The following is a 9,840-nucleotide window of genomic DNA, read 5'->3' on the forward strand; positions in this document are numbered from 1 at the left end:
TCTCCTTCCCTACTTAAACACTTTCTGTAAAGGAGGCAAGAAGAAAAGGTTCACTTCCACAGTCACCGATGAAGCAAGGAATTCTTGAGTTCCAAATAAATACTATTTGAAATGGATTCTTTGCTGTGAATTTCTCTCTGGGAGACTGGTAATGGGATGCTGCCAGAATATGTTTCAGTGAAGCTGTATCTTCTCTGCTTATTCTAAGGGTGGGGAGGAAAGGAGATGGGCTGGGCCACCTTGGCCATGTTTGAGTTACCAAATGACAATAGAATTCCTGCTTAGAATGCTAGGGAAATGGGCTTCTCTGATCTCTTGGGAGGAATTGCAATCACCAAGTTTTGAAAAGCCTAGGGAGTCTGTAACTGAAGACTGCCTTTCATTTGGGACAGGAAAAGACAGACACGGAGGGCAAGACTGTTAAGTGCAAGGGCGTGAAGCACCATTTCCCCCTGCAGGATGCTGAGGTTGGTTTAGAGAAGAGGAGGTGGTGGCAGCGATGGTGGAATGTGTCCTGCTTGATCTAAATGCTCACAGTCACTCTCTGTTTCTCTCTGTGCCTCAATAATTGCCATTACTATCCCCACTTTATAGGTCAGGAAATTGAGGCACAGAGACAGAGGTCACATGGCTAGTGTGTTACAGAGTTATAATTTGAACCCAGGACTGTCTGACTCCAGAGGCTTCAGTTATGGTTATTGGGAAGTCCACTTGGAATAGCAGGGAGATATGGAGAAGAAAAGGTAGAGGGGTTTATGGTAACATGGCACCTCAAGAGTCTTGAGGTGGCCTCAGTGCCAAGAGGTAATAGTACAGTGGTTAAGAGCATACACTAGGGAACCTACCAGTCTAAGTCAACAGTCTGTGTTCAAATCCCAGATCTACTGCTTCCTGGCTGTGTGAACTTGGGAAAGTTACTTTGATCTCTCCATATCTCAGCTTCTTAATATGTGAAATAAGGATATAGGGCTATTAATAGTACCTACTTCATGGGGTTAGTGTGATTGAATGAATCAATATGGGAGACAGACAGTGCCTGACATCCAATGAAGGCTACCTAGCTATTTAACATCTAGTGTAGCAATGAAGTGCACAACTGCTAGACCTGTGGTTGGCTGAGAGCTCTTTGAGGCTCATTTTCTCCCTGCAAGGTACTTGAGAGTTCCTGTGATTAAATGAAGCAGTGCATTAAGAGAAGAGCATACAGTGAGTACTCAATTCCCAACAGCTGTTTTTGCATTATTATTACATCAGCCCCTTGAAACTAACTCTAGGGTAGAGTCCACATTCTCCTGCTGGCCTAGGATCTGGGAGTTCAAATATTAAATGAGTGGGTGATTGGTAAATGATGGGGAACACCATTTATTTATTTATTTATTTATTTATTTATTTATTTATTTATTGTCTAAAGTTTTACATATGTCTCCTTTTTCCCGATTGCCCCCCCTCCCCCAGCCATTCCCACCCTGAGCAAGCCCTCACCGCCCCGGTTAGAGAGCACCCCTTTCATTTTTAATGCAAGTGACTTTAGGTCCTGCTGAGAGACAGTGAGAGGGGAGAAGTGGGGCGGAAGAGGCCATGGCCTCAGATATCCGATGGGTCCAGATCTAGAGCTTCAGGAATCCAGTCCCTGAAAAGTGGTAGAGCCAGTAGGGAAGAACTTAGCTTCCAGAGTCAGACCTGCCTGGGTTCAATCCCAGTTCTATCACATTTGTGTGACTTTGGGCAAGTCATTTCACCTCTCTGCACCTATTTTGCCATCTGGAAAATGGAGGTAGTATGTGTACCTTCCTATGCATGAACATGTATAGAGAGCTTAGAGCGGTGCATGGCACATAATCTGATTATTGTTGCTGTATTTCCAGAGAGACCAGAGAGATGAGTGAGAAATGAAGAAAGACTGCGGCCCTCTTCTCCATCCTCTCCCTTTCCCCACTGGCTGGAAGATGCTCCTGTCCAAATAGGAAGTTGAAACCAAAATAGCACAGTAAAGGAAAGGAAGCACTCCCAGAACAGATGGGCTCCCACTCACAGTCCTGAGGAATGTGCTGACTGTTCAGGAACAGGCCTTTGGCAGTCACTTAATACAATCACGAAGCAAAGGGAAATGATCAAGTCTGTCGCTAGGGTCAGTGCCAATTTATTTAAGAAAGTGGCGAGGCCGGCCGAAAAGGAGGATGTGGGGAATGGGAGGCTCCATACATTCCTGAAGCCAGCTCACAAGACCCCCAGGGCAGCAGTCTCAGGTGAATGTAGGTGGAATCCCTCTCCCCACATTCCTTTCCAAAGTCCCCAAGGGAGCAGTCTTGGCCAGAGGGTGGGGTTGGGGTCTCTGAGCCAGGATAGATAGGTTGGCGACTTGCATGGGCTAGGTAAACTGGGACTATCATGCTTTCTTTAGTCTATTCAGCAAACTTGTACTCAAGTGCTCACTCTGTGCCGGGCACTGGGCTAGAAGCTGTGAGAGATGCTGGTGAGAATGATATAAGTAAGGTCATGGCCTACACATGGGGATGTGTTCCCTACGCATGTGGAAAGCATCCGAGAAACACTGAGTGGTCAGGGACCAAAAGGAATTGACCAGGAAAAAGGACAGTGTCTGGAAAGGATTAATGCTTAACATGGAATAACCTTTGTTGGTGGAATTAGTGGGGGTGTGATTTTCTGGGGGGTGGAGGGGCCATGGCAGATTGTAAACTCGTTAAAAGAAAGGCTTATGCCTCTGTCAATCCCTTGACTAGTCGCTAGCATGGCTTTACACCTAAACAGACTTACAGCCAGGGCATTTATAATTAGATATTACCAGCTTTGATTGAGTGCCTACTATGGGCCAGGCACAATGCCAGCTGCTCTCCCATTATTTGAATATCTTAGATAATCTATTTGAGGTGGATTAATGGAAATATTGAGTGACTGGACATGAATTATAGAAACGTCCATAGGTATAACATAACCCAGTAATTCTCAAAAGTGTGGTCCCTGACAAGCATTTCCTGGGGACTTGTTTGAAATGCAAATTCTGGGCCCTATCCTATATGTACCCACTCAGAAATTTGGGGATGTGGCTCAACAATCTGTATTTTATTTATTTTTTAAAAATATATTTTATTGATTTTTTTTACAGAGAGGAAGGGAGAGGGATAGTTAGAAACATCAATGAGAGAGAAACATTGATCAGCTGCCTCCTGCACACCCCCTACTGGGGATGTACCCACAACCAAGGTACATGCCCTTGACTGGAATCGAACCTGAGACCTTTCAGTCTCCAGGCCGAAGCTCTAGCCACTGAGCCAAACCAGTTAGGGCAAAAATCTGTATTTAAACAAGCCCTCCAGGGAATGCTGATGCACAGTCAAGTTTGCAACCCACCGCTCTAACCTAGTGTTCTTTAAAGGGGGATCAAAACTTCCCCAGGCATTTGGGGGGGAACTTCTAAGGAGAGGAATGGGGCTGGAGCTGCTCTATTTTCATCTGTCTTACATGTTGAGCTGCTACATCAGATTTTGTTTAAAGAAAGTGCTTCTAACTGAAAAAGTTTGAAAACCATGATTCCACTCTACCTGTCCTACCTCATCATCTGTACAGATGGGGATACTGAGGCTCTGAAAGGGAAAGGTTCCAGGAAGCAGGGATGGGACTAGCAGCCAGCTCCTAACGTTCAGCCCAGGGGCTTCTCAGGTGACCCCCCTCAATAAAGAGGAAACAGGAAGACGAGCCTTTGAGCTGTCTTTTATTAAGATTCTAGGAGCTGCCTGCTTCTCTTTCTAGCTATGACAGGAAAGGCTAGAGGTTCCTGGGGCTCTTCTGTCTTCCTCTCTTCTCCTGAGGCCCAGAGCCTATATCCCCACACTGCCTCCCAACCAGCTGGACTCTCCCCCTGTAGCCCTCATCTCAAGGTGGAACATCATGGGAGGGTCTACTTGAACTTCTAGCCTCTCCCTCCAAGCACGTGCCAGTCCTCTCAAGCCCACATGATGTCTAAGGCTTTACCCAAGGTTGAATTTTCCTGCCCTCTTTGCCTTGCCCGCCCCAACCCAATGCTTCATCATTGCCATCATACTATGAACTGGGGTCACTGTGAGTCTCTCCTAGGGAGTCATTGCATTCTGTACTATGTCTCTTCCCTTCCTAGCCTCCAACATTGCCAGGCTTATTATCCCAGCACATAGCTTGTGGGGCTTGGTAAATGGGTAGTGATGTTGATGGCGTTGAGGTCTGCACTACCTGCTGCTGGTTCTCCCCAAGACCCGAAGACCCAGCTGGGAGGACATCCCCACTGTTGTCTGTGCCCTTTCAGGTGCCGGGCATTGCTTTTGACTTCAGACTTGAGCTTCTGCCAACCACTTATGGCTCTTTTTCCCAGGGCAAGAGCCCTCAGGTCAGCCATCTCCACAGTGCAGGAGAGAATGTAGCGGCCCCTCTGGGTGCCAATTAAGAACAGGCCTGAGGCTAGGGCAAAATCTAGAGTTGCTGGGCCTATGTGAACAAAGTCAAGGTAACTGCAATGTGGTGTGTGTCAGCTGGCTCTTCTCGTGTGTGTGTGTGTGTGTGTGTGTGTGTGTGTGTGTGTGTGTATGGTTTATATACTTGCTTAGCATTTGTACTGGACATTCTTTGTGTCTATCCAATCTTGTGCTCTCTTGTACCTCAGAAGCATAGGTTAAGTTGGATTCTGGAGGAGAGAGAGAATGAAGAGGCCTTGGAAACATGACCACTAAAAGGCTAACATTCACAGACCAAGCCCGCACATCCCCCCTGCAAAGACATTTGAAACCCTAGCCAGGCCCACCCCTGTCCGACCTCTTAGCCTCTGTGGAGTGGTTTATAGCAGGAATTTCACAGCTGATGGAAGCTGGACAGTGTGAAGGAAATAGCTTGGGCTCTGGACTTGGATGGATAAACATTCAAATCTGGGCTCAGCCACTCACTAGATGATTCATATTTTTTTAAAAAAAATTTAATCCTCACCTGAGAATATTTTTCCATTGATTCTTAGAGAGAGTGGAAGAGAGAGGGAAAGACAGAGAGAAATATCAATGTGAGAGAAACACATTGATTGTTTGCCTCCTGCATGTGCCCTGACCAGGGCCTGGGTCAGGGAGGAGCCTGCAACTGAGATATGTGCCCTTGACCAGAATCGAACTTGGGACCCTTTAGTCCACAGGCTGACACTCTATACACTGAGCCAAACCGGCTAGAGCTAGATGATCTGTCTTATGTGAGGGACTCCACCTCCTTGAACCTCAGGCTCCTCAGCTCCAAAAAAAAGTGATGGCAATATGAGGTTGAACCATATGAAAATGCTATTTTGTTAGTTAAGTAAGGTTAAAAATTGCCAATTTCATATTGGTTCAACCCAATAGCACCTTCCTCATAGGGTTATTGTGCAGATTAAATTAGATAATCTACAAAAGTGTTTATGCCAGTACCTGGCACATAATAAGTTGCCCACTAAAGGATAGTGGCGATGATGGTGATGACAGTGGGTATCTAACACCTAACATTGGCCACAGACTGAGGCCCAGCCTTGACTATATCACAAACACAGGTCCTGGATAAACTGAAATACATCAGCAACACAATCTGAGGAGCTAAAGTGGACCCTTGGCCAAATATCTCCCCTCTCTGGGCTTGGACAGCTCTTAAAATTTCTTGCTTTGTGGTGAAGCCACTGTCCAACGAAGGGTCCCATTAAAGAGCCACAAAAGGGAAACATTAACCTATTGACAAATTGATCCATTCACACATTCAACAGCTTGCATTGAGAGCCTATTATGTATCAGGCACTGTGTTAGGTGCTGGTTGAAGAAGGTATGGTCCCTGTCCTGGAGGAATCTGCAATTTGGTATGGTAGAAAACCCCAGGACAGGTACCAACAGTCCACTGCTGACAAGTGTCATAGTCATAAAACGTATATCCAGAGATTCATAGGGGTACTGAGGAGGGATCATCCAACTGTAGAGGTTGGGGAAGGCTACACAAAGATGGACCATGAAAGATCTGTAGGAATTTCTTGGATGGAGAAGGTGCGGTTGTAGAAGGACATTTCAAGCAGGAGAAACCTAACATGTAGAGACACCAGAATGCAAAGGGGAGTGATTGGGATTGGTTCAAAGTCCAGTGTGTCTGCAGCATAGTGTGGGAAAGGACGTGGCAGGTGCTGAGGATGAAGGGATAGGTCAGGGCTGAGTTAGAAAGTGCATTGAATGCCAACCTAAAGGGCTGGGGCATGATATTGCAGGTAATTGACAACCAACAGATAAGTGTTTCCCAGAATGTCCAAGCAGAAAAACACACACCTGTTGTTGTTTTTGTGTGTGTGTGTGTTTTTTTTTCTGGAGTGGGAACTGGGGATCTGAGATATATGTGTGTTTTTTTCATTGTTAGTAATTATTCTCCACCTCCTTGAACCTCGGTCTCCCTGTCTTATTCCTGATCTTAAGGGAAACACTTGCAGTGTTTGCCCATTGAGTATGATGTTGGTTGTGGTGTAGTCATATATATATATATTGAGGTCTGGTCCTTCTTTTCCAACTTTGTTCAGAGCTTTTATTATAAATGGGTGCTGGATTTCACAAAATGTTTTTCTCCATCTATTGATATGATCACGATCATGTGGTTTTTATCCTTCATTTTGTTTATGTGGTGTATCACATTTATTGATTTGTGGATATTGTAGCAACCTTGAATTCTTGGAATAAATTCCATTTGATCATGGTGTATGATATTTTTAATGTATTGCTGGATCCGGTTTTCTAATATTTTGTTGAGGATTTTAGCATCTATGTTCATCAGGGATATTGGCTTATAATTTTCTTTCTTTTTTGTAGTGTGTTTATCTGGCTTTGGAATTAGGATAATGCTGGCCTTCTAAAATGAGCTTGGGATCTCCCTCTTCTTTACTTTTTGGAATATCTTGGAAGGATAGCTGTTAGTTCTTCTTTGACTATTTGGTAAAACTCACCTGTGAGGCCATCTAGTTCAGGATTTTTTTGGTTGGGAGTTTTTTTATTACTGCTTTAATTTCACTAGTTGTAACCTGTCCAGATTCTCTGATTCTTCCTGATTCAGTTTTGGAAGATTGTATGTTTGTAGGAATTTATCCATTTCATTCAGATTGTCCAATTTGTTGGCATATAGTTGTTTGTAGTATGTTTGTTGTTGTTGTTGTTGTTTTTTTTACAATCTTTTGCATTTCTTTGGTGTCATTTGTTACTTGTCCTCTTTCATTTCTGCTTTTATTTACTTGGGTCCCTTCTCTTTTTTATGAGTCTGGTTAAAGGTTTGTCTTCTCTGAACATTTTTGTATGAGGCTTTTTGTGGGCATGTTATACTTTCTCTTGGATAAATACCTAAAAATGGAATTGCCGGCCCAAAGTATTGGCTTATATTTAATTTTATGAGAAACTACTAGACTGATTTCCACAATGGTTGGACCATTTTATACTCCAATCAACAAAGAGAGTTCCCATTGCTTTGTATCCACTTGGTATTTTCATTTTTTAAAAAATCTATTCTAGTGGTGTGTACTAATATCTCATTGTGGCTTTAATTTGCATTTCACTGATGACTAATGATGTTGAGCATCTTTTAATATGTTTATTGGTCATTTATATGTCATTCTTTGTGAAGTGTCCATTCTTTGGGTATAATTTACAGGCAAAAGTAGGTTTACAGTGTGAGTACACAAAAAACAGAGTTTATTCTTATGTTATTATTTATTATTATATTATTTTTCATACAAACAACTCTAAACCTACTTTCGCCACAGACTGTATAATGTACCCATGAAAAATGTGCAAAGTGTTCAAAGACTGACAAATGAATAAAACCATGTAATGAGCACTACCTACACAGAAGTTTATCAATATTACTACTTGCTTGAAAACACCAGCTTTTGGTTTCATTGATTCTCTCTCTCTCTCTCTCTCTCTCTCTCTCTCTCTCTCTCTCTCCTATTTCTGCTCTTTCTTCTACTATTTCCTTCCTTTTACTTACTTTGGGCTTAATTTGCTCTTCTTTTTCTAGCTTCTTAAATTTGAAGCTGAAGTCATTGATCCGAGACCTTTCTTCTTTCTTAATATAGGTATTGAGGACTATAAATGTCCCCTAAGTACTGCTGTAGCGGCATCTCACAAATTTTTATATGCTGTTTCATTTTCTTCCATTTAAAAATACGTTTCAATTCCCATTTGATTATTCTTTGACCCATAGGTTATTTAAAAGTGTGTCATTTAATTTCCAAATATTTAAGAATTTTCTGACATATTTTTGTTATTGCTTTCTAATTTAATTCTGTTGAGGTCAGAAAACATGCTTTCTATGATTTCAGTCCTTTAAAATTTATCGAGACACGTTTTATGGCCCAGCATATGGTCTATCGTGGAGAATGGTCCATGTGTGCTTGAGAAGAACATGTATTCTGCAGATGTTGGGTGTAGTGTTCTATTCATGATAGTTAGGTCAAGTTGATTGATAGGGCTGTTCAAGTCTTCTATATCCTTAATAATTTTAGGTTTACTTATTTTTTCAGTTACTGAGAGAGAACTGTTAAACTTTCCAACTATTATTGTAATTTTGTTTATTTCTTGTTTCAGTTCTGTCAGTTTTGGCTTTAAGTATTTTGGGGTTTGTTAATAGGTACTTACACATTTAAGATTGTTATATTGTCTTGAGGAAGTGACCTTTTTATCACTATAAATGTCTTTTTTAAAGGGAATAATAGGTTCAGATTATTTTACAAAAAGAGCTCAAGATGCTTAGAAAAATCAACTGGGCTTGCTGGTGTCAAAACAATTCTTCCCAGTACTGCACAAGGACACTAAGATGTCTCATCTACACAAAGTCAGCATGAAAGGATGCAGACAGGTTTTGTGTCAGACAGAAAAGAGAGAAATCCACATATTAAGTAACATGTCCACAATGACTATAATGCATTCCTAGGGGGGATAAACATATATTTGTAGAATGGAAAACAAAGCTTTCCATAGAGAAACCACTTTCATGAGATGATTAGGTGGACTTGAGTTCTGTTTCTGCATCTGTCACTTGGTGAATGCAGATACCATCTTCCGGATGTTCTATGTCATCCATTTCAAACATATATGATGATGCTATCACAAGTGTAGTCCCATCATTATTGAAGGCAAGTGATGCAATACTGGTGGGATACTGATGGAACTGGCACAGTCACTTTTTAAAAAAAGTGGATCCCAAATATTTACAAATCCTTCAGAACCACCTATGGCAAATGCATTGTGGATGTTGTGAAAAGAAATAGCATTGACTGGGTAAATCTGCTCAATATTATTTTCTTTTAGTCTGTGACACTTGAAGGCATATGTTTTCTTCTGTACCCCAAGGTCTAAGTCCTCAACTGCCACTTGGCCTTCAGTAGAGCTCAATACATAACCATGCTTGTTTGGAAATACTCACATGTAGCGAGTCTGGTACTTCAGGCTGGATTCTTGGTGCTGCTATGTGTAGCCTATGTTCCGTAGGTCCCACACCAATACTCTGTGGCCTTCCGTGTCCACAGTTAGCCTGTCTCCAGACACTGAGAGGGCATACACCTTTTCAGGCTGACAGAAGGTCCCAGCAAGAAGGACTGTAATCTCATAATTTTTTTTTTATTGCCTAAAGTGTTTTTGTTTGTTTTGTTTTTAGTTAGGCATATAGATATCTATTTAATTATCTTAAGTTTTACATGTGTCTCCTTTTTCCCCAATTGACCTGCCCCAACCATTCCCACCCTGGGCAAGCCCCCACTGCCCCAGTGTCTGTGTCCATTGGTTATGCTAACATGCATGCATACCAGTCCTTTGGTTGCTCTCTGGCCCT

At 42.3% G+C, this 9,840-nt stretch overlaps 1 pseudogene; it reads right to left on the reverse strand.

The window, feature by feature from the left end:
* Nucleotides 1–8,950: 8,950 nt before the first annotated feature.
* Nucleotides 8,951–9,840, reverse strand: part of LOC102752425 — a 2,636-nt pseudogene continuing 1,746 nt past the window's right edge.

This window comes from Myotis davidii, unplaced genomic scaffold (genome assembly GCF_000327345.1).
Source record: "Myotis davidii unplaced genomic scaffold, ASM32734v1 scaffold913, whole genome shotgun sequence".
Taxonomy (NCBI): domain Eukaryota; kingdom Metazoa; phylum Chordata; class Mammalia; order Chiroptera; family Vespertilionidae; genus Myotis; species Myotis davidii.